The following is a 26,952-nucleotide window of genomic DNA, read 5'->3' on the forward strand; positions in this document are numbered from 1 at the left end:
AATAAATGAGCATGCAGTTCGCCTGATGATATATAAGGGTGGCAAAACATATGTGGCCGAACTTAGATAGTCCTCGAATCTTATCTGGGGTTGATTAAAGATGTCCATGAGCGGCACAGCCATTTACTAGGTGGGCTTAATGCTTACTTCAATTCTTCAAATCCCTCCGTAGGTTAAAAATACAACGGGTACAGTACACAGCTCACATTGAGCGTACACGACAGTGGCAGGGAAACGAGCATGAGAAATAGTTCGCGTTTGTACTGGAAGCGTCATTTGTTACTCTAATAGTCGTCGGCGATTCCAGAATCGCTCTGTTTGTGTTTTTTGGGTAACGTTCGGATGGAGGTTTTTACTTCGGAAATAGAGTGTTATACTGGTTATTTTAAAAATAAAGAAAGAAAAGCCTTATTTCAGTATGCATAATAATGTAAACACAAAATAAGAAATAGGGAATCACTAAAAATTAACTTTTACTTAACTACTTTTACTACATCATTTGGTATTTAGTGGTCCACTGTTGGGCAAATTTTCGTATGAATGACAAATTATCCCGACAAACCTCATTGTCTTAGCAAATGTTTTTTTAAGATTCACTCGAAATTTATTAAAAAAAATTGCACAATTTGTGCACATTTTGATATTTGCACTTAAGCCATTATTTCTAAAGGTTCAATAAAGTTTTTTTATAATTGTTTACTTTTATGACGATAATGAACCAAATACATTGATTAAAGAAATTGCCGTGATTAAATAATCCACGAGAAGTTTGTCTTCTTATCGAAAAACCTTAATGACGCGTGGTAGTATAAGATTTTTATGTGAGAGATTTTTTATTTTCAAATATATGTATGTATTTAATGTATATTACACATAAACTTAATTTTGATAAACAGCTAGTTTTAAGGTATTGCTTTTTACGCCCATCCTCAAACACGGGAGAAGTATATACATTTAAATTTTAGCTTAACATACACATACACACACATGTGTGTATGTGTGTTGTGTGACTTGTGTGTCCTGTGTGGACAAGTTTGTATCCGGTCCCAATACACTCAATATTATATAGGTAAATATCTAAGATTTCGTAATAATTATATACTAAGTGTAAGGTAAATAAGATAGCCTAGAAGAAATAATTTCTATATCATCATCATCATCATCATCATCATCATCAACAACCCATTACTGTCCCACTGCTGAGCACGGGTCTCATGAGAAGGATTAGGCCATAGTCCACCACGCTGGCCAAGTGCGTATTGGTAGACTTCACATACCTTTGAGATTTTTTTTTTTTTTTTTTATAAATCTCTCAGGTATGCAGGTTTCCTCACGATGTTTTCCTTCACCGTTTAGCAAGTGATAATTAATTTCTAATACGCACATAACTTTGAAAAATCAGAGGTGCGTGCCTGGGATTTGAACCTCGGACCCCTCGATCGAGAGGCCGCGTTTCTTAACCACGAGGCTATCACTGCTTTTGCCACTAGGCTATCACTGCTTTTATAATAATTATTTATAATAATTTAATAATTTCTATATATTTCTATATATATACGATCTTCATGGTGGAATACACCAGTCGCTAGCCATATACATAGCAAACGTACATAAGCATAGAGGATAGCGTATTTTAAGAATATACGGAAGTAGACGCAGGAAAGGTACATTTCCGCGGAATATGACATTAGTCAAAGTGACAGCACACAATAGCAGCACTCTACTCGTGTGAGCGTTTTATAAATATATCGTAAGTATGTTGATAGGTTTAAATAACTAACAGTAGCACTACCATGAGTTGGCATAGAAATGCCACTATAGAAATTGTAAATAGAAAACTATTGTCATTTTGCTAGTGAATAACATAACTACTATCGTTACGGTATTTCTTGACAACGTCTGTCAAATTAATTACTCATGGGACCGAATTTGTATGGCAATAGATCATAATGACATTCGCTAGCGATTTGATTTCGATAGGTTTTTTACGTATCGAGTTACGCCACTACGGATTATACTTCTACGAGTAACCACCAGAGGAGCTGTACAAAATTTCATACATTTATTTTACGCAGTCGCTAGCGAGTAATACTTTTGTAAACTCATGGTAGTGCTACAGATGGGTGTGTTGTATGAGTTTTGGTTTATTTTTTAACGGGTCTCTTTAAAAATATTCGATGTTAAGTTAAGCCTTAACGTTAATGATCTTCAAGGCGGCAAGAAGAAGAAAATTAAATATTCATGCCAAAGTTTTCTAAAAAATATTCTTCAAGCGTATTGATACCAAAAATTAGGCATATCTAATGTCTATGGATAAAAATGTATCATACGTAATATACTAATTATTATAGGTATCTAAAAGTATGGTTACGTAATATACAATGGCAATTTGAAATTTATTCTAAATAAGATCTAAGGGTCCATATATACGAGTGGTCGCACGCGCCGGCAACAGTCGCCGACGGCAGTTGCCAACGTCAGGTCGTCGGCGATAGTTGTCAGCAACTGTTGACGACATTCGACCACCGTCGGTGAAGGTGGTCAGTGAGGGTTTGTCGCTCGTGCTTAATGTCGCTTGTATGTCACATTAGATTAATCACAGATAACATATCTGTGATTAATCTAATATGACTAATGTGTCTAGTCCATATGTGTCTAGTCTATATGTGTATAGTCTAATGTGACTTATATGTTTAATAATGAATGCATTACTGCCCCTGAAGGCTAAGTTGGAATGCCTTATATAACAAAAAGTATTTTTTAAAACGTTTATCAACAACTTTTTTTTATAATATAGGAGTAGCAGACGAGCATGCAGTCCACCTGATGGTAAGTGGCTACTGCCGCCCATGGACATCTGTAATCAACCCCAGTTAGGATAAGATATTCCTACCTGAGGTCGGCCACAGATGCGCCGCTACCCCTAAGGACTAAGCTGGAACGTTTCGGAAAAGTATGTCTCCCTTACAACACCCTTCAAACCGCTTAAGACAGCAGCGCTTAACGCTTCTGTTATGAGGCAGAAATAGATGTGGCGGTGGTACCGCCGAAGTCAAACCACAAAGGGTTCTACCACCTTCAAAAAATGTAATTTTAAAATTAACACAATGCTGATAAATCTTGCTACAGTCCTAACTAGAAAAATATTACACTTGTTGCATTTCACCACGAAGGGGTCACAATCAAATTTCAACCTGATTGCGTTGAAATAGAGGCTCTAACACGGCCTAATAAAGGAACCTTTACAGTAATATGGGAATAGGGGAGGGTAGGGATGTGAAAACATAATCAACATTTATAATAATCGATTATTTTTGTGTAATGATTGATTTTATTAATCGATTTTAAACCTAATAATTTAATATTTTTATAAATAAAGGAGTTTTAGCCAACGCGCGGTCGCAATATAGATTTTCGTATTTTCGAAAGCAAATTTAGTGACAATATTTTTCCCGTCAAATGTCAAGGACTATTAACGACTTTTTTAAGCAGGCCAACTTTATATTCAGTTTCAAAAATCGAATTTCCACAATAATTTATGATTTTAGACTAAAATTTTCGCGGAATAATTATTTTTTTCATAATAAAATCACTGTTAAGAAAGAGAAAATCATTTTTTTCACATGTCACATCCCTTTTTTGTTTTTTTTTTCGAGGGTAAAATCGTCAAAAAGTACCCGACAACGTGGGAGCGACGCCGGGTTATGTGGGATTTTTACCGCACTAAAACCTCCCTGTGGCCGTCCTCAACGCTTATTGGCGAATTCCGGGATCTCCAACGGAACACAACTGGAGCCCTCCAAGCGCGATGGCCCAACTCGTCACATCCCTAGGAGGGCTGTATATCATTTTATTCATTACCCAGTTAGGGACATTAGCGCCTTTGTCCACTTAATCCGTACGAATGACTGTAGATAACGGAAGGGTTATAACCTCACCAAACATACTAATTTAACGGGTATATTGTTCTTAGTAAATTTTAATGAGACGGCGTCACAATGAAGGTCTTTTGATTCAATTTAACAATGGGTTAGCGTGATGAACTGTTTTGAACCTTTTTTTAAACAAAATAAAAGGGTGACTGAAGGTTATTTATTTGAGCACTTGTGGAACAACGGTCCTAATTTTGGAGTATGCCTGTCGGTGCCATTGAGGTAGAGTCAGTACCCTCACCATGAGTTTTTACGTTTTGAAAAATATGACTGTTTTGGTGTTTGTTTACGTATTTGCCCATACAATTTCCAATCAGCACCCCTAGCAGATTGTATGAGAACTATAGCGTCAGTAACGTAATATTAAATATCTAAATTGACAAAATGGCGCTTTATGTTTTGTCTTTCTTTTTTCCGAACATGTGAGGAAGACAAAAAGTTCATCGTCGCTTGAGCACTTACTTATTGTTACGTTTACTCAGTGGTGCGCTTTGGACAACTCATTTTACTAAAGCAAACAGTAACGTAACGTAACGTTTAACGTAACTTAAAATTGTGGGATGTTTTGAAAACTCGTACTAAGGGTACAACATAAGTCGACTGGAAAGGTATCACCGTCATACCTATTTCGTGCGTGAAGTAATTCTTGCTTCGGTGGAAGTGCGTGGCTGGCTGATACATAGGTATATCGTTTATATAAAGTTTAAGTAACCGTATATATGAGGCAACCATCCCAATCTTCAGATGTATCGCATCCGTGATTGGCTTTTAGTAGAACCTATTCTATATATGGTATCGTGCAATGGACACATATATAAAGCATACACAAACATTCAGATCCAGAATAGAATTCTGAATGAATGAATATGAATGAAAATAGTTTATTTCTCTCACAAAAAGGTCTTAAGCATGTTAAATTGCATGATTACAGCATATGAATATTTTAAACCTTACGTAGTGAGACTGGTGCCTATTGTAGGTAAAAAATACCTGAATTACAGGTCACCAGTGCCCTCCCGCGAAAGACTAAACAATAAACATTTGTGTGAATCCAAGTAGACGTGTGTGTAGTAGGGCGTATGTGTGTGTACGTGTATATGTCAAATCAAATCAATTTTTTTTATTCAAAATAGGTTCTTTACAGATCACTTTTTGAATGTCAAAGCAACTACCACCACTTCACAAGGTGTTTCGTTATGGAGAAGAAGCGGCGAAAGAAACTCCATAACACACATCTTTTAAAAAAAAATGTTTTTGACAATGTTGACTTAACGTAATGGTACATGTGGAGCTGGAGCTAATTCAGACCAGACCGTTTTGTCAGTTAAATAATCACTTACTTTACAGTACGCTTTTTTCATAGCGTTAGTTTAACGACATGTTTAAACTTTTTTTCTGTGAGATTCAAAATGTGGTCGGGTATTTTATTGTAGTAGCGAATACAGTTGCCCACGAAAAGTGTGTGAGTGAGTGTATGATGGGTATGTTTGCATACGTGGTAGACTGTGTGTGCGGGTGTGTGTGTTTGTGTGTGCAATTCTATAATTGTCATTTACATATCTGTCTTGCCGGGTCGGTCAAAATACAGTGTCGAATGTTTCGCATGTTGGATTACTGGAGCGCCACATTACACAGGGTCCGAATTGCCGTGGCTTAGTCCGTTATTAATAATGAATCTATTCAATTTTGTCAAAAGATCGAAATTTGCCAAATTCTAATGCACAGAAATTGTAGGAATAAATAGTAAGCAGAAATTGAGCGCTAGACAATAATCGCTTCAAAATCTAATCTTATTGCGATACACAAATTAATTTTGAGAACCTGTATACATAAACCTCCATATACTTATATACCTAAAGACACAATATCTAGTCCCTTATAGTGTTTAATATATAAATAAAAAATCTATGTGTACCCGTGCAAGAAATTTATTCTACATGCATTTATTTCTACCTGCTCAATATAATTATAACCATATTTCTGTTTAATACAGTGATGCGAATCTACCAATTTCCGTTATTAATAACCATTCTATTGAAATTATGTCAAAAGATCGAAATTAAACAAAGTCTAGTACTCAGAAATTGTGCGCAAAAATTATACGCAGAAATTGATCGCTAGACAATAATGACTTCTATATCTATTGTTGTCGCGATACACAAATTAATTTTGAGAACCTGTATACATAAACCTGCATATACTTATATACCTAAACACACAATATCTAGTAATTACAGTAACACGCACTAGCTATTTATTCATGAGTAATCACCGTGACAGCTTTAACTTGTTCAATGAACACGATTTCTGTACATATGTACAATTGTACACATTGATTGAGTAACATGTATGTACATTGTACATATGTACACATGCAAGAAGTTATACTTCTTTAGAGTATTTAATATAGAAATAAAAAATCTATGTGTACCCGCGCAAGAAATTAATATGTTACAAAAAATACAATATGAGTAGTACATATTTCTGCCTGCTCAAAAATAATTATAATCATATTTCTATTTAATACAGTGATGCGATTTTACCAACGCCCGTTATTAATAATCAATCTATCCAATTTTTGTCAAAGACCAAAATAGGACAAATTCTACTACTCAGATATTGTACGCATAAATAGCAAGTAGAAATTGAGCGCAGAAATTGAGCGCTAGACAACAATCGCTTAAAAATCTAATCTTATTGGGATACACAAATTAATTTTGATAACCTGTATACATAAACCTCTATACACATAACCATACAATATCTAGTAATTACAGTAACACGCACTTGCTATTTATTCATAAGTAATCACCGTGACAGCTATAGCTTGCTCAATGAACACGATATCTGTAAAAATGTAAGAAGAATGTATAGTTCTTTATTGTGTTAAAATAGAAATCAATACGCAAGAAATAAATAACGTACAAAAATACAAAATGTTATATTAATATCATATTATATGTTTACTCCAGCAATGCGACTCTACCAACGTCCGTTATTAATAGTCTATCTATCTAAACTTTCCAACAGAATGAAATAAAACAAACTCAAATACTTAGAAATTGTACGCAGAAATTATATGCAGAAATTGAGCGCTATACAATTATCGCTTCTAAATCTAATCTAGTTGCGATACACAAATTAATTTTGAGAACCTCTTTAAACTATATATACCTAAACACACAATATCTCCTAATTACAGTAACACGCACTTGCTATTCATTCATAAGTAATCACCGTGACAGCTTTAGCTTGCTCAATGAACACGATATCTGTAAAAATGTAAGAAGAATTTATAGTTCTTTATTGTGTTAAAATAGAAATCAATACGCAAGAAATAAATAACGTACAAAAATACAAAATGTTATATTAATATCATATTATATGTTTACTCCAGCAATGCGACTCTACCAACGTCCGTTATTAATAGTCTATCTATCTAAACTTTCCAACAGAATGAAATAAAACAAACTCAAATACTTAGAAATTGTACGCAGAAATTATATGCAGAAATTGAGCGCTATACAATAATCGCTTCTAAATCTAATCTAGTTGCGATACACAAATTAATTTTGAGAACCTCTTTAAACTATATATACCTAAACACACAATATCTCCTAATTACAATAACACGCACTTGCTATTTATTCATGAGTAATCACCGTGACAGCTTTAACTTGTTCAATGAACACGATTTCTGTACATATGTACAATTGTACACATTGATTGAGTAAGATGTATGTACATATGCACACATGCAAGAACTTATACTTCTTTAGAGTATTTAATATAGAAATAAAAAGTCTATGTGTACAGGCGCAAGAAATTAATATGTTACAAAAAATACAATGTGAATAGTACATTTATTTCTACCTGTTCAATTAAATTACATTAATATATCTGTTAAATACAGTGATGCGAATCTGTCAACACCCGTTATTAATAATCAGTCTATCAAATTTTTGTCAAAGACCAAATAGGACAAATTCTACTACTCAGATATTGTACGCATAAATAGCAAGTAGAAATTGAACGCAGAAATTGAGCGCTAGACAACAATCGCTTCAAAATCTAATCTTATTGCGATACACAAATTAATTTTGAGAACCTGTATATATAAACCTCTATACACATAACCATACAATATCTAGTCATTACAGTAACACGCACTTGCTGTTTATTCATAAGTAATCACCGTGACAGCTTTAGCTTGCTCAATGAACACGATATCTGTAAAAATGTAAGAAGAATGTATAGTTCTTTATTGTGTTTAATATAGAAATCAATACGCAAGAAATAAATAATGTACAAAAATACAAAATGTTATATTAATATCATATTATATGTTTACTCCAGCAATGCGACTCTACCAACGTCCGTTATTAATAGTCTATCTATCTAAATTTTCCAACAGAATGAAATAAGACAAACTCTAATACTTAGAAATTGTACGCAGAAATTATATGCAGAAATTGAGCGCTATACAATAATCGCTTCTAAATCTAATCTAGTTGCGATACACAAATTAATTTTGAGAACCTCTTTAAACTATATATACCTAAACACACAATATATACTAATTACAGTAACACGCACTTGCTATTTATTCATGAGTAATCACCGTGACGGCTTTAACTTGTTCAATGAACACGATTTCTGTACATATGTACAATTGTACACATTGATTGAGTAAGATGTGTGTACATATGTACACATGCAAGAAGTTATACTTCTTTAGAGTATTTAATATAGAAATAAAAAATCTATGTGTACCCGCGCAAGAAATTAATATGTTACAAAAAAATACAATATGAGTAATACATTTATTTCTACCTGCTCAATATAATTATAACCATATTTCTGTTTAATACAGTGATGCGAATCTATCAACGCTGTTATTAATAATCAATCTATTGAAATTATGTCAAAAGATCGAAATTAAACAAAGTCTAGTACTCAGAAATTGTGCGCAGAAATTATACGCAGAAATTGAGCGCTAGACAATAATGACTTCTAAATCTATTGTTGTCGCGATACACAAATTAATTTTGAGAACCTCTATATACATATAAACCACGATATACTTATACACATAACATAGAATATATACTAATTACAGTAACACGCACTTACTATTTATTCATGAGTAATCACCGTGACAGCTTTAGCTTGCTCAATGAACACGATATCTGTAAAAATGTAAGAAGAATGTATAGTTCTTTTTGTGTTTAATATAGAAATCAATACGCAAGAAATAAATAATGTACAAAAATACAAAATGTTATATTAATATCATATTATATGTTTACTCCAGCAATGCGACTCTACCAACGTCCGTTATTAATAGTCTATCTATCTATCTATCTAAATTTTCCAACAGAATGAAATAAAACAAACTCAAATACTTAGAAATTGTACGCAGAAATTATATGCAGAAATTGAGCGCTATACAATAATCGCTTCTAAATCTAATCTAGTTGCGATACACAAATTAATTTTGAGAACCTCTTTAAACTATATATACCTAAACACACAATATGTACTAATTACACTACCACGCACTTGCTATTTATTCATGAGTAATCACCGTGACAGCTTTAGCTTGCTCAATGAACACGATATCTGTAAAAATGTAAGAAGAATGTATAGTTCTTTGTTGTGTTTAATATAGAAATCAATACGCAAGAAATAAAAAATGTACAAAAATGCAAAATGTTATATTAATATCATATTATATGTTTACTCTAGCAATGCGACTCTACCAACGTCCGTTATTAATAGTCTATCTATCTAAATTTTCCAACAGAATGAAATAAGACAAACTCAAATACTTAGAAATTGTACGCAGAAATTATATGCAGAAATTGAGCGCTATACAATAATCGCTTCTAAATCTAATCTAGTTGCGATACACAAATTAATTTTGAGAACCTCTTTAAACTATATATACCTAAACACACAATATATACTAATTACAGTAACACGCACTTGCTATTTATTCATAAGTAATCACCGTGACAGCTTTAACTTGTTCAATGAACACGATTTCTGTACATATGTACATTTGTACACATTAATTGAGTAAGATGTGTGTACATATGTACACATGCAAGAAGTTATACTTCTTTAGAGTATTTAATATAGAAATAAAAAATCTATGTGTACCCGCGCAAGAAATTAATATGTTACAAAAAAATACAATATGAGTAATACATTTATTTCTACCTGCTCAATATAATTATAACCATATTTCTGTTTAATACAGTGATGCGAATCTATCAACGCTGTTATTAATAATCAATCTATTGAAATTATGTCAAAAGATCGAAATTAAACAAAGTCTAGTACTCAGAAATTGTGCGCAGAAATTATACGCAGAAATTGAGCGCTAGACAATAATGACTTCTAAATCTATTGTTGTCGCGATACACAAATTAATTTTGAGAACCTCTATATACATATAAACCACGATATACTTATACACATAACATAGAATATATACTAATTACAGTAACACGCACTTACTATTTATTCATGAGTAATCACCGTGACAGCTTTAGCTTGCTCAATGAACACGATATCTGTAAAAATGTAAGAAGAATGTATAGTTCTTTTTGTGTTTAATATAGAAATCAATACGCAAGAAATAAATAATGTACAAAAATACAAAATGTTATATTAATATCATATTATATGTTTACTCCAGCAATGCGACTCTACCAACGTCCGTTATTAATAGTCTATCTATCTATCTATCTAAATTTTCCAACAGAATGAAATAAAACAAACTCAAATACTTAGAAATTGTACGCAGAAATTATATGCAGAAATTGAGCGCTATACAATAATCGCTTCTAAATCTAATCTAGTTGCGATACACAAATTAATTTTGAGAACCTCTTTAAACTATATATACCTAAACACACAATATGTACTAATTACACTACCACGCACTTGCTATTTATTCATGAGTAATCACCGTGACAGCTTTAACTTGTTCAATGAACACGATTCCCGTTTACAAATTCAGTTAAACATTTACGTTGATAATGTAATTGATCAGCGAACTTGAACTGAATTAGCGTAATTTGCTAAGTATTGATTAAATTTTCCGGTTGTGATTTATGAATGCTCGGATCATGTAATGAAAGAAGCGAGTGGGTATTAGGGCTGTCTAATGAAAAGAAGCGTGTGTGTACATATGTACACATGTAAAAAGTTATGCTTCTTTGTGGTATTTAATAAAAAAATAACAATACGTATAGTGTACACGCGCAAAAAACCGCAAATGTTTTTTTGGAGTTTACTCCTTAAGAAACGATTTGAGTTATAAGGCCCGGTACGGAAATTTTATGAGGAGTAAAATCAAGTGTAACACGAAAAGGTGAGGCGTAACGGTAACCAAAATATGAATCAAGAGTGCTTTTATTAATTTAAAATACAGTAAGTTCAAATCCCATATGAAAGTAATTATTACAATAAAAATAATTAGCAATATATAAAACATTAAAACGTCATTAACTAATTTGTTTACATTTTTGCATAAATTAAGTTATAGGTTTGATCATTTATAAACACTGTGAAAAATATGAACATTGGCGCCATAATATGATTAACAATCTTTTATGAACGTTTTTAAAGAAGAGTAACATATAAAATCAGTAAGCAATTGAATAAGATATAATATTAGCAAAATAAGTTTTTAACATAAAGAGGCTTTTGTAAGTTACTGATATATTAATTTAACTTATAAATGGATGCATTATTGATCAGCACCATTTATCAACGATAAACGGGCAAAATCAAAACAGTATTATTTAATATTTATTACAGAATTATTGCTAATGAATTATGTTCAAAATAAGTTATATAAAATTAGCAATACGTTTTAAATATATTCTAGAATTATAAAACATTCAGAAACAATCCAAATTACATATAATAACATGTTTATTGAGTCTCATATAAATTTCATCCGTAAATTGCAACAAGGATATTTTATAGATGGCAAAGAAATTATAATTATTAAGTTTTAAGTTATAAAACGTTTAACATTGTTTTAAATATAAATAATTTTATTATATTAAAATTTACTTTAATATAAACAATTATATTAAGTTACCATTATAATATTTGGAACCAAAATACATAGATTGATAAACTTGCAAACTTACAATTTATAAAACTTGCCACTAGATGGCGCTATTTTATATTATTTTGTAACATACTTTATGTAATACGCATTATTGAAGTAATATAAATAATCCGAATAATTACAGATATATGTTTGTTTCTCTTATCATTTTAGCAGATGCGTTCATTTACCTACCCTTTTTTCTATTCGATATATATCATAATTATCATTCGTAAGGAGTAAACTCCAATCGTGCGTCGTAGCTGACACACACACACTTTTTTTTATTTATAATATAGGAGTAGCAGACGAGCATACAGTCCACCTGATGGTAAGTGGCTACTGCCGCCTATGGACATCTGTAATCAACCCCAGATATGATTAGATATTCCTACCTGAGGTCGGCAACAGTTGCGCTACCCCTGAGGACTAAGCTGGCACGCCTCGGAAAAGTCTGTCTCCCTTACCACACTCTTCAAACCGGAACACAGCAGCCCCTAACACTGCTGTTATTAGGTAGAAATAGGTGTGGCGGTGGTACCGCCGGAGTCGAACCACAAAGGGTTCTACCACCTTCAAGTGGTACCACTTCAAAATATTATAAAAATGTATATATTTAAAAAATATTACATTCTGAAGGTGGTAGAAATTTGTTGTTTGACCCCTGGGGCACCACCGCCACGTCTAATACATAGTAGCAGTGTTAAGCGCTCTAGTAAAAAGAGGTATTCCAACTTAGTTGAGGTCTAATCTTATCTGGTTGGTTACAAATCTCCATGTGCCTATGGACATCAGTTACCTCTTTAAATTCGGCTGACTACATGTCCCATTACTACCTCCATTTTACAAAAAAGGTCCCATTAAGTCCTTTTTCCTAGCCTAGCTCACGTCGAAGCCATAAAATGATACGAAAATGTACATTTTTTTCGTCAAATAGGTTTTCTTGACATATTTCCAATTCAGCCCTTGAAATTTCTATGTAACAGATATATAAAATGGTTTTGACGACTATCCGTTCTGAAAATGAATACATACTCGTATGAATATGTATTGGGAACATTTATCAAAGCCGCTCGCTTTTGGTCGAATAAATTTGTTCGGAAGAATTTATCCAAACCCTTTAGGTTTCCTACAAAAATATCGCTAAAACAGACCTTTTAGGGTCCCAGGGTCCTGTTTCTACCTTAGAGTCAGTATTTAAAATAAATAAATAAGAGGCTTTCCAATTTTATCCTCAAGGATAACTAGGTACTTAGGACTCGGATCCTATTTGGGGTTGATTACAGATGTTTATGAGCGGTAGTAACCACTTACTATCAGGTAGACTGCACACTCGCTTGCTACTTCAATATCATAGACTTTTTTCATATGATTGACATCTGTAATCCATGTGGAATAGGGAACCTGAATTAGACAACAGATGCGTTGTTTCTGAGGACCATGATGATTGCCATATATGTAGACGGCACCAATACTCTTCCACCGAAACACAAGGAGTATTTGACGCTACAAATAGGTATGGCACACAAACCTGTGTGGTGGTAGGATTTCCCGTTCGAAATATAAATAATCGTTCTGACACCATTCAAAAGTTTCAATTTTTATAGTGTTATCGCAAATAAAAGTTACTTGACAAAGGTGATGGTAAGCGGCTACTGCCGCCCATAGACATTGGGCATCTGTAATTAACCACAAATAACATTAGATACTTGAGGTAACCAAATGCGCTGTTACCCATTAAGATTGAATTGAATTGATTTAATAAGCTATTTTATTCTAAGCTCCTTTTTATCTTGTATCCATTTTAGATTAATATATATATTTTTTTGTGATTGACTATGTTTCTTGCAATGCTGTGCACACCTATAATTTAAGAACATAATATATTAACTAGCTTTGTATAGTCTCTTTTTAATGCTGTTTATGTATTTAGTTGGTTTGCCATTTTTTAAATAAATAAATAAATAAGTATGTTTCCCTTACACTTTTAAAATCAGAACACAGCAGCGCGTAACACTGCTGTTATTAAGCAGAAAATCTTATGGCGGTGGTATCTCCAAGGAGGAATCACAAAGGGTTCTACCTTCAAAGAACTCTATGATTAGAATATTGGTACCGCTACCGTCAATGTACATAACAAAGAAAATTACACCTTCCGAGGTAAGCGTGCTTTATCAAGAATCAATGTTTTTTCGATCAAAGTGTCTTAAATAATAAGTGCTGATGCGATCTTCTTCGATCGTGAAAATATGAGTTAGGGTTACTTTGAGCTGGAGTTGGAAATTTAGCAAAAAATTGGGAATGATAGATAACTCTAAAAAGACTTCTAGTGGAAATATATTTTTTGATTTATCTTTTTAATATAAAGTAGGAAATAAGCATGAAGCTTACCTATTAACAGTGGCTATTGCCGCCTATGGACATCAGTAAACAACCCCAGATAACATTTGAGTCCTGCCAGAGGCCAGCCATAGATATTACCCCTGAGGACTCGGCTGAAACGCCTCGGATAAGTATGTCTCCCTTATTACACATAGTCGAATCACAGAGGAATCTACCACCTTTACAATACAGGCTTTGTTATTGCTATAGCGGTAAAAAATCAAGTGTCTATTTTATAAGGTTCAAAAGAGAGAACCTTGTAACAGACGGACAGGCAGGTGGCTTAGTAATGGGGTCCCCATTACTCTTTGCCCCATTTCCATCTCTTGCCCTTTAGGTATGGAATCCAAAAAAAACATCATTAGGCATTGCAACATTGATATTCTTGGGTCCATTGAATGAAATTTAACAAAAGATTTAATAATGAAAGTTCGCTCCACAACTTTCTAAGCCCTCAAAATGTACTAACTTCTGGGCGACTTCAAAGGGTTATGGAAGGGAACTCGATAAAGTTAGTAATTATAATATCTTAGTGTTAACATTTTAGTTAAATGTCTCGGCTGGTGGAAATAAGGGAGCAACTCCCTTGAGCCTACCCTTTGATATGAAACCATTTATATAGTCAGGAATTCGTATCTTAATTTGATTAATAAACTTTAGTTTTATCCCACGGGGCAAATTTTTCGGAAGTCTGTGCACAAAATTGATTTGACCACTTCAGGTAAGAGTATGTAGAGTTTTTTTTGTTTTTTTATAATATAGGTGTAGCAGACGAGCATGCAGTACCTGATGGTAAGTGGCTACTGCCGCCCATGGACATCTGTAGATGGGATTAGATATTCCTACCTGAGGTCGGCCACAGATCCGCCGCTACCCTTGAGGACTAAGCTGGAACGCCTCGGAAAAGTATGTCTCCCTTACCACACCCTTCAAAATAGAACACAGCAGCGCGTAGCACTGCTGTTATTAGGCAGAAATTGGTGTGGCGGTGGTGCCGCCGGAGTCGAACCACATAGGGTTCTCCCACCTTCAAATGATGTAGAGAATGATGGCATTAAATGTTTTTTTAAATTTGGTTTTTATAAGCATAAACTATTTGGAAAACGAATAAATCCGGCCAGGACAAGATAATCATGCCTGGGCAGCGCCCGTGCTCCAGGAATCTAGTTCAGACCTCGTGTGTATACGAAATATTGGGAAAACTTTGATAGCCTGGGTCAGAAATACTAGGGACTGCATCATTGCTCGAGATGCGGATAGTTGTAAGACGGTCCTAGTGATCACTTATCGTCCAAAATACTAATTATTTACTTCAATATCTTAAAAATATACACAAATATCTCTACCTCATATATTTTATATAGGGTGTCTCAAAAACAATTATAATAAACATAATTGTTTCCGCACCTCACGAGAAACAATAAAGAGAAAAGTTAAGTGGTTGACAGATATATTTTATTTAATTAACAATAGATAATTTTATGTAAGACCAGTGCCAATTTTATAAGAATATTCTTGACGCCTCTAGAAAACACGTTTAAACGACTTAAAAATTTAACTTCACTTAATTTTCTGATATCTTTGAAATGGAAAGTTTTAAATCCATCGCCACGCAATTATTGCAATGTAGCAAAGTATGTGAGATGATATCATGCGATACCCCGTTGAGTGATTGATTTCTGTTCTAGGTCAAATGAGTGTGACGTAATGAATGAGTTTCGATTGAGCAGATTTTTGATTTATAATTATTTAAACACCCTTTATTACTTGATTATGAATGGTTATGTTTTCGACTGTATACAGAGTGTCCCGTAAGTACCACGACAAACTTGGGGAGAACATAGGTGAGGGTCTGACCTCTCTGAGAAAAAAAAATACCTTAATAAAAGTGTCACCGTTTTTGCACTATCAACCGTAATTTAAATAAAAACTCGATCATTACGTTTTAGTTGGTTTCAGTCCCTTTCATGCAAACACGGCCTTAACTTTTTTTCTTCAATTTTAAATAGTAAGTGTGGTACCCTTTGAAATCTCTATTAACTGGACATATTTTTTTGCGCAATGTACACTTACAGTCCAGTACATTTTTTTTTCACCGCGACGAGTCAAAGTTTAGTGAAAAATAGTAAAAAAAATTAAATCTAAAAATATCCCTATTTTTTTCATGGTTCCTTTACATCTTTTAACCAATTTACATTTCAATATGATAGACCAACTATCTGATAGTATTTAACAGAAAAAATAAACACTGCATCACCAAATTTGTACAAGCAGTTAACGAAAGAAGATGAAGAGGGCTGAATTTCTTAAAAAATCTAAAACAATTTATAGTGCAAAAACGGTGACACTTTTACTAAGGTATTCTTTTTTTTAACCGACTTCGAAAAAGGAGGAGGTTACTCAATTCGACCGTATATATTTTTTTTTTTTTTTTTTTTATGTTTGTTCGGCGATTTTTTCGCGATGCCGCGACCGATCGACATGATTCATACACCATTGTATGCGGCTAGTTTCACAGGGGGTCCCATTTCGAGGAAATTTGAAAATTTCCGCCAGTTTTCCCGGAAAATTGGAAAAACCCGATTTCATATAAACTTGAATAAGTCGAGTATTTCTTAACCAATTTTAATTTTCTTTTTTTCATATGAAAGGGTGTTTCGTTGCGGTACTTTCCTACCTTAACATTAGTACGCTCTAATGATTAGAATTTAAGTTATGGGGTGGAACTCATCATCACTACCCCTGCTTTTTACATATTTTATGACAACTTACCTTCTGCCCACTCAATTCTCATGAAACTTAAAATGAACATTGAGTGTCTAGGTTATCATGATATGATGGAAAATTTGACCTTCAACTCTTCAACCCTGGTAATGCAGAAGTGCCTCCTGCCTCAACCATACAAGTTAGGCATTTGGAACTTATGGATATTTAATAAAGTCGATAAGTTGAGATATATGATGGAAAATTTGACCTTCCACTCTTCAACTCTGATAATGCAGAGGTGCCTCCTGCCTCAGCCATACAAGTTAGGCATTTGATGCTTATGAATATGCAATAAGGTTGATAGGTAGAGATATATGATGGAAAACTTGACCTTCTACTCTTCAACTCTGATAATGCAGAAGTGCCTCCTGCCTCAACCATACAACTTAGGCATTTGGAGCTTACGAATATATGATAAGGTCTTTGAGTAGAGACATATGATGGAAGATATGACCTTCAATTCTTCAATCCTGATGATGCAGAGGTGCCTCCCATGTAAAGTATATAGATTAGACATTTGTTGTAATGAAGTAGCTAGACAGAGATATATGATGAAAAATTTGACCATCAACTCCTTTTTCTTTTCTTAACTATTGAATTAAGGTAAATTGGACCGGTTCACTCGCAGAGTTTTACCACCTAGTTTGATTTATTTACTTATCTGTTCCTACCTAACCTAGCCAATAATTAGTATCTCATAAAGCTTCGCCTATAGTGTTTCGTATTGAATTGGTTAGGTTAGGTTGGAACATATAAGACAATATAAAACTAAGCGAGAAGGGCGCGGCAGCGCCCTGCGAGCGGGTGGGTCCAATCCGTATCTATTCAGACCTTACCTTTATTCATGATCACATTTATACAATTTTACATAATATTAATACAAACGTTAGCATATCATCACTAAAAAGGGTGAAAAAAAAAATTTTAACAAAAAAATAAAACCGACTTCTATGTCACTACAAAGTAAAAAATAATTGAAATAAATGTTGGTTTAGTACATATTTCTGAAGTCGGCGCTCATATTGGACACGCTGTTATCAAACGAAATATATTGAGCGCCGACTTCAGAAATATGTACTAAACCAACATTTATTTCAATTATTTTTTACTTTGTAGTGACATAGAAGTCGGTTTTATTTTTTTGTTAAAATTTTTTTTTCTCAGAGAGGTCAGACTCTCACCTATGTTCTCCCTAAGTTTGTCGTGGTACTTACGGGACACCCTGTATAATCTGTATATGTATGTGTGTGTATACTGCATTTATGTATGTATGTATATTGTATTTCTCAGTCTTTTACACGCACCACGAACAAAACGGTTTAACAGATTTTAATATATAGGGTGTCGTTAGATTCCTATAAATTGTGGATTTTTGTTTTTATAACAATTTAGTTTTAACGTTATATTTGCATTGGTTATTGAAATACTCAATATTCTAGAATATCAAAAGCAAATATTTTTATACATGCTTTATTTACCAATTCCAATGTAAAAAAATAACAATTAAGAAACAAATATTATAGCAATTTTCTTATGGGAAAATTCAAAATAATTTTATATTCAGGTTAAGATTGTATAATTGATAAATATTTTTGATGACGTTATGTTATAGCGTACAAAGTTCCAGGTTCAGAAGTTTCTTTAGGTCACGGTGCGTGTACCGTCCCCTTAATTTCAGGTCACAAAGCCGGAAAGTTTGAACAGCCTGTATAGCGGGAACAATTGGGAGTTGTAATGAATTTACCGAGAAAGGTTCCGAAGTCGCGTTAGCAATGTCTTTGTAAAATTCATTTGAGCTATCGAGTTTTTTATTAAATAGGAAATGAGCTTGCAGTTCAAAATGAAATGAAATGAAATGAAATGAAATGAAATGAAATGAAATGAAATGAAATGAAATGAAATGAAATGAAATGAAATGAAATGAAATGAAATGAAATGAAATGAAATGAAATGAAATGAAATGAAATGAAATGAAATGAAATAAATATATTTACTTTCGTATAGGCCTACGGATGCACTTAAAAATTGTCAGTTACAATATTTTTCCAACGACTACCGGATCGGAACGTGATCTCAACTGAAAAGATCCGGTAAGTCAATTACACAGCTGTTATTAACTCCTGAAGAAGGAGGATTGAAGGGTTTTTAAGTCAACCAATGTGTTGCTACCCTTGAGAACTATGTTGGAATACAACGTTAGTATCTCTGCGTTATCAAATCAGCAGATTACAGAAGCGCTACGTCCTATAAAGAAACGAGTGTCGTTACAACCTTAAAACGAATACAAAGTGTTACTTCACTTATAAGGCAGAAAAGACGTAGCAGTGGTGCCCGCGGAGCAGAACCAAGAATATTTTCAGCTTCAATTACATATTTTTATTAATAAACAAATAGAAATAATTTAAGACATGACTTGCTACACATTACTTAGTCCTGCAAGCTTTTCTTAAAATCATACATAAAGATATTATTACAAGACGAATTAAAAAAACGGCGAGAACTTAGCTGCCAACCTAATATATTACCTCGCATGGCTTTGGACTGCAATAGTTTATGAGATGTCCCAACTAGTCCCCCTGAGGCTAGAGTTACTTCCAATAGTAGTTTAGTTTGGTTATAACTGTAATTAATTAGTTATACTGCTATTATTAGAAACCATCGGCTGCCGTTCTGAAGCGTAACCAATTTATAAAGTTAAGTAGTATTAGGCGGTCAGGGATTGAATAGTTGACCATTATCAATCACTTATTATTGCATTTATCTGAAGGTTATGAATCCCTTCGACTTCAGATGCACCACCGTCACACCTTTTTATATCTTTTAACAGCAGTGTTCAGATCTGCAGTTTTTCGCTTTGAAGAGTGTGGTAAGGGACATATACTAATGCGAAGCTTTCCAACTTAGTCCTCAGGGGTACTAGGGTGTACGTGACCGACTTCACCGTTATAGTAAGCGATAATTAGTTTCTAAAAATCAGAATTAAGATTAAAAAACATCTAAAATTCAGAGATGCTTGGGGTTTGAACCTTGGACCCCTAAGGGGCCGAGTTTCAAACACTATCACTGCTTCTATAACTTCTAGTTTGAGTTCGATGACTGTTTAGATACATAAGTACAGTGGTATTATTCTAGACAGATAGTGTAACACATTCAAGTATTAAACGTGTCTCAGAAAAGGCTATTCGATTATCGAAAATCGATACTGTTACCTTCTTTCGCAAGTTGTTCCGGTATTCGATTACAAAAGTTTTGATTACGAATGAGGTGGTCTCTCCGAATTCTAATACGGGCGTATGGGGCCCACGCTTTAGTGAGAGATTTGTATCGGTACGACTTTTATACGTGGACTTTAGGATCTCCGAGTATTTTGGAATTTTTATAAAAGATACACCAAATAAAATTTAATTCATTAGATTTTGAAATATTCTTTACAAATCTATAAACCTTTCTAAAATCGTCATTTCAATGAGCTATGTAATAGTCAATTGGAATTTTTCGCTCTGAAGGTGGTAGAACCATTTGTGGTTCGTCTCCGGCGGCACCACCGCCACACCTATTTCTGCCCCATAACAGCAGTGTTAAACGCTGCTGTGTTCTGATTTGAAGGGTATGGTATGTCTCCCTTATATACTTCCCCGAGGCGTTCTTATCCTATCAGGTGTTGATTACAGATGTCCACGGGCGGCAGTAGCCACTTACCATCAGGTGGACTGCATGCTCGTCTGCTACTCCTGTATTATATAAAGAAAAAAACCTCCAAGTTGGGTTCTTTTCATAAACTAGTACCTACTAGTACTAGATTTTACCCCGATATATACAGGGTATTCTAGTGCCAATGCCATATTTGTCTATAGCTCCAACCACATGAACCTCAATGTTTTACTTTCAAAATTTGGTATAAATAATTAAAAAAAAAACATGATGAAAAGTACCTTATGTTCTTCTCCAACAAACAAACTACATGTTTGCCAAACTTTATGAACATCAGTTAATAACTTGAACCATGAAAGCGGAACAAACAGAACAAGAAACTTTCGCATTTACAATATTAAGGACAAGCTTTCTTCCTGTTTAACCCCTAAGGGGTTATTTTCAAAAAATGTTCCTTAGTGCTGATCTATGCTCCTAGATCCTATGCCATCCCATTAATTTAAGCAGTACATTGTTTGTCATTAAGTATATCGTCATCATCATCATCATCATAACCAACCCATTGCTGTCCCACTACTGGCGACGGGTCTCCTCTCAGAATGAGAAGGATTAGGCCATAGTCCACGTTTTTGGCCAAGCGTATATTGGTAGACTTCACATATCTTTGAAAACTTTTTTTTTAAAGATTTATCAGGTACGTAGATTTCCTCGCAATGTTTTCCTTCACCGTTTAGGCAAGTGATAATTAATTGCTAATACACACATAACTTTGGAAAATCAGAGGAGCGTGCCTGGGATTTAAACCACGGACCTTTCGATCAAGGGGTCGAGTTTCATAACTATCATATTCAGAGAATAAATTTTGTCAAGTGGATTGAAAACAGTTATTCTGCAAAACATTAGACACGTAACATTAGTAGCAGAATTTTCAAATCTATTAAGTAATTAGCGAATCCTTTATATAATATATGATATATATTAACGTTATAACATTATTAAATATGAGACAGTCAGGAAATCCTATCTTCATAAAAACTATTACTCGAAAGAGAATTTTAATAAAAAATTGGATAAAGTTTAATACCATCTCCACACGTCTTACTTAAGCGCGGCAGGTAAACTTTAATTAGGTTTTAGTGTTGTCCCATTAGCCTTAGCTCGTGGAGTGTGTTAGCAGAGGGTAATGTTGTATAATGGGGTTGAAATTTGGTATACTATCAACACTAGGTTAACTTTAAATGAGCCTTGAAGATGACCCTGCTTTTAATCGTGTTAGAAATGTTTATCTTATGTTTTGTATAAGCAGTAGGGACTAAGGGGTTTTTAATTTGGATTACCATTTTAGGGGTCCAAAGTTTGATTCCGAGACATACACTTCTAATACATCGTAGCTAAGTTTTTCCAGTTTGAGGCGTCGTTTCTAAAATTCTGCAATTCGAATTCCTGATATGTTAAAAATTCTCGAAGTCGAAGTGCATTTTAGATGCACCCCTGATTTTTTAAGGGACACCTTGTAAAAAAAATCTATTTGCCTTTAAATTTCGACAATGTTTTCAACCGCCTTGCTTGAGAGGTTTCAACTAGTTCACCGAGATTACGTTTTTTAAATAAAATAACAACCATACAACAATACTAAGTCAGAAATCTCAAACCTGTTTCAACCTGTTCTCCATAGACACCATACTTATAAACACGTCTTATTAAATATAAACCGATATTTAACATAAACAAGATAAACTCAACAAAAGTTTACGAACACAATCAAAAATTTAAAATCAGTTACAACTTGTTCGATCATGTTGCCATCCGTGATCAGAAAAACAAACATGTTGAAGTACGGAGTTTGTGATGAAGTTGGAAAATGATAATACTTTAAGAAGTTTACATTTTACCTTATTCTATGTTGCCTTTGGTTCCAGTTTTCAATAGCCGAAATTGTAGTCTATCTACACAACTAAAATGCTCGTTATTATTAATTAATCTATCCAACGTTATACCTACTGGAATGAAAGTTGACGAGAAATTCTCAAAATTCGATCAATGGTAATAAATAAGGTTTGAAAGCAAAACTTTTAATTTTATTTCTTTATAGCTATTACTTAAACAACGTACAGAGCAAGTCTAGATTATTTTTCAATAAAATGAAAATAAAAACAGATGTCCTGCATCCAGCTACTCCTGTCTTCTTCAGGCCAGTTCTGCAAGACAAATTATCAATTACGAACTAAACGAAACAACGACGATAGTCAACTTTATAATTAAGAAATAGGGTTCCGTACAGAAATGAACCTGTCATTGCAAAGAAACTCTATATGTCCCCTTAGCCATGGCTATTCATGAGCCTCTGAGGGATCACAGCTCCATATAAGCCTCTCTTTGTTAGCGCTACACTAGTACTGTGCTCTTCATCCAGTCCTAGCTAACCCTTTTAAGGTCTTCAATCCACGTTAAAGATAACAAATTAGCAATCGCGAATCAATCTGAACATCGACAAGAGTAAACTCCAAGTTTTGCGAATTGAATCAAAAATTTCCGAACAGCTGTTACGACCTGTTCGAACATGTTCGAATGCAATCGTAAAAACAAACAGCGTCGAGTGCGGCGCCGAAACATAGAACATGCTAATGCTTTTAGAAAAGTTCCGATAACTTTGCCACCGACAACATTTTTGGAGCGAATCTAAGTTGTGGAAGTAAAGTGCATTTAGCTAAGTTTGGAAGTACTTAAAGACTCTATTCATTTTCACATGTAGAAGCAAGTGTACCTCGTTAATCCTTTTAGGATTCCCTTCATCAATAAGCACATAATGCACAGGAACACTATACATACATTAAGCCTATGTCATGTCATTGGAGATTACCCTCTTCGGAGATTTACATTTGGCCATAGACAGCCGCAGGCCAATCCTTTGCTATATACATCTAGTACCTACTATCTATCTTCTTAAAGCCTTCAGTCCATTAGGAAGTAGGCAGTAATTTGTCTTCTTTGCAATCACGAACCAATCTGAACATCGACAAGAGCAAACTAAGTTTCACGAACTGAATCAAAAATTTCCGAACAGCTGTTACGACCTGTTCGAACATGTTCAGATGCAATCGTAAAAACAAACAGCGTCGAGTGCGGCGCCGGAACATGGAACATGCTAATGCTTTTAGAAAAGTTCCGATAACTTTGCCACCGACAACATTTTTGGAGCGAATCTAAGTTGTGGAAGTAAGTGCATTTCGCTAAGTTTGTAGGCGTGCTAACTTTGGAAGTACTTAAAACCCTTACTCATTTTTCACATGCAGTATACGTCGTTAATCTTTTTCAATCTTGAGGGTTATGTAAAGCGAGACATAAATTACTAAGCCACCACGCTATGCTTACAGTAATATTCCGTCTGTATGTTTCATAGATTAGTAAAGATACTTCGCCGCCTTGAAATTGAATGAAGCCACCAACGGCTTATTTTAGTAAGTTTTTTTTTTGAATCCTTGACAAATAAAAACATTTTTAGAGAAAATTTACGAATAAATAACTAATTTACGTAATAATTACGTAATTTAGGTAATAAATAAATAATTATTTCAAATATTTAATGGACATTTTAGCACGGAGACGTGGCAAAACTTTTTTACGCAACTATTTCAATTCTCAAAACTGGGTACATTTTCTTGTTAGGAGTGAGTAATCTTTACTAATCTATGGTATGTTTATATCTTCTAATGTTGAACTGTACCTTTACCAGGGGTTTTTACGTTTCGACAAATATGACTGTTTTGGTATTTGTTTACGTATTTGCCCATACCAATTCCAATCAGCGCCCCTAGCGGATTGTTTCAGAACTAGGAAATCGTATTGGCCCATACATATACCAAAACAGTCATATTAGTCGAAACGTAAAAACTCCTGGTAAGGGTACTGTAGAGACGCATGTAATAGTTGGAATATAATATATGACGAAATCCTATACTTAAAAAATAATAAGATGTTTCATAAAAATGTTCTTTTTTGTCTTTTTTTGATTTGATGATTGCTTGTAGTAAAAATATTATTTCTAAAAGCAATGATTAGTTAATAATGATAAAATTCGGCTCAATGTAAATCGAACTTGTACTAAGGATAAGGATCCAAAATCGAACAAAATAAATAGTATATCTTCAAGATCTTTATCTACCTATTTAAGAATCAAATCCTAAAAATAACTATTGTATCGTGGACCGTCAAAGATACTTTAAAGGAAGATAAATATAATAAGTTCACGAAACATCTAAATAATAATTACGAGCAAGCAGTCTTTGTAATACGTGAAACTATTTGTTCAGCGTGAACTATTCCCATTTACCTATTTAGGACTGTTCGACTGAGGTACAAATTTGTAACAAGGTCAGCTAAACCGAAGTATAAACTTTGTTTGAAAGACAATTTTCAAGTTTGGGTAGCAAATATTATTATGATTACGTATTATTTTACCCATTTGATAATAATATCCAAAAGACGATAGATAGAAATATAATTTTAAATAAGATAAATAGTTCTGTTTTGTAGTAGTCAAATAGATTACATTACATTAGATTAGTCGGCAGAAATCAATCTAAGATAGAGAAACAGAGAGAGAACTAAGTTGGAACTAATAACGCTTTCTATACTCGTAGCCTCAGAGGATGTACACGAGGTTTTATCCTATTTCAAGGTAGTGATGAACGCACAAGACGAATACATACACACAGACAGATTGAACCAGGAAATCAATGCGTGTCAGGCCGAGTCGCCAATGTTCACTGTATGCTCTTTGTGCCCCCGTGTCAAAGGTGTAATATTGAGAAATCCTGTAGTATTGCGTCCAGCAATGATCTGTTATCAATAATAATAATAATAATAATACTCTTTATTGTACCATAAAATGAAATAGAACATAAAATGAAAACATACAATTTAGGACGACACAAAAGGCGGTCTTATCGCTAAAACAGCGATTTCTTCCAGACAACCTTAGGGTGAGGAGTTAAAGAAAGTATGAAATACAATAAAAGGTAGGGTGCAATTTTATTAAAATGTTAACTAATAATATGTAAAATGAAGTGTAAGATAAGGGATAGCAGTAGGAGAAGAATAAATAAGTAAAAGGGAAAGAAGCTAATAATTAAATTTAGAAACAAAGTATGATTAATAGCAAGAGCACAACTTTAGAGAAGGAATAAAGTTAGAGTTGAAGGTAGTGAGATTTGACTAGTTTTTTGAAGGAGTATAGGGACTGGGAATTACGAATAGATACTGGGAGGGAGTTCCAAAGACGGATAGCTGAAACAGTGAAGGATTTTTTATAAAAGGAAGTTGAGTGAGAAGGCGTATAGAGAGCAAGATTTTCTGTAGAACGGAGAGATCGGTCATGGGACAAGTGTAGAAACTGGAAGTGTTGTTTGAGGTAGGGAGGCGCAGTTGGATTAAATAGTAAACAATAGAGAAGAGATAGAATGTGAGCATTCCGGCGAAGGCGAATTGGGAGCCACTTGAGTTTAGTGCGATATTCAGAGATATGGTCATATTTTCGTAATCCAAATATGAACCGTATACACAAATTTTGAAGACGCTCAAGCTTATCTAATTGCTCCTCGGTAATGTCAGGATAACACACATCAGCGTAGTCAAGTATATGTAGAAGTAATGATTGTGCAAGCGTTATTTTAGTGGGAATAGGTAAAACATTACTCAACCTACGAAGAGAGCCCACTGCAGAAAACAGCTTTTTACTAACCTCCGTGATCTGCGGTATCCATGAGAGGTGTTGGTCCATGTATATACCCAGATTTTTCACCGTATTACTGTAAGGAATAATAACGTTATCCAGAGTAATTGGTGGTAACAGGTTCCAGTCGATTCTAGAGGTCAGTCGCGAACTCCCTATAATAATAGTCTGCGATTTGGAGGCATTTAACTTAAGGCCATATGTCTTACTCCAAGTCGAAACATGAGTCAGATCAGTGTTAACAATTTTGATGGCGCAATGCAAGTTGCTCAAATTTGCTTGACTGTAAATTTGAAGATCGTCTGCATAAAGATGGTAGAGAGAAGTGAGGTGGAGACTAATAGAATTTATGAAGA

General features: G+C 33.9%; 1 protein-coding gene across 1 annotated transcript in view; it reads left to right on the forward strand.

The window, feature by feature from the left end:
- LOC140745286 (neural cell adhesion molecule 1) overlaps window positions 1–26,952 on the forward strand; it is a 222,165-nt gene that overhangs the window by 152,274 nt on the left and 42,939 nt on the right. The gene's annotated exons all lie outside the window — the stretch shown is intronic.

Source organism: Epargyreus clarus, unplaced genomic scaffold (assembly GCF_041222505.1).
Source record: "Epargyreus clarus isolate Ecla_fem2 unplaced genomic scaffold, WU_Ecla_fem_2.2 ptg000010l, whole genome shotgun sequence".
Classification (NCBI taxonomy): domain Eukaryota; kingdom Metazoa; phylum Arthropoda; class Insecta; order Lepidoptera; family Hesperiidae; genus Epargyreus; species Epargyreus clarus.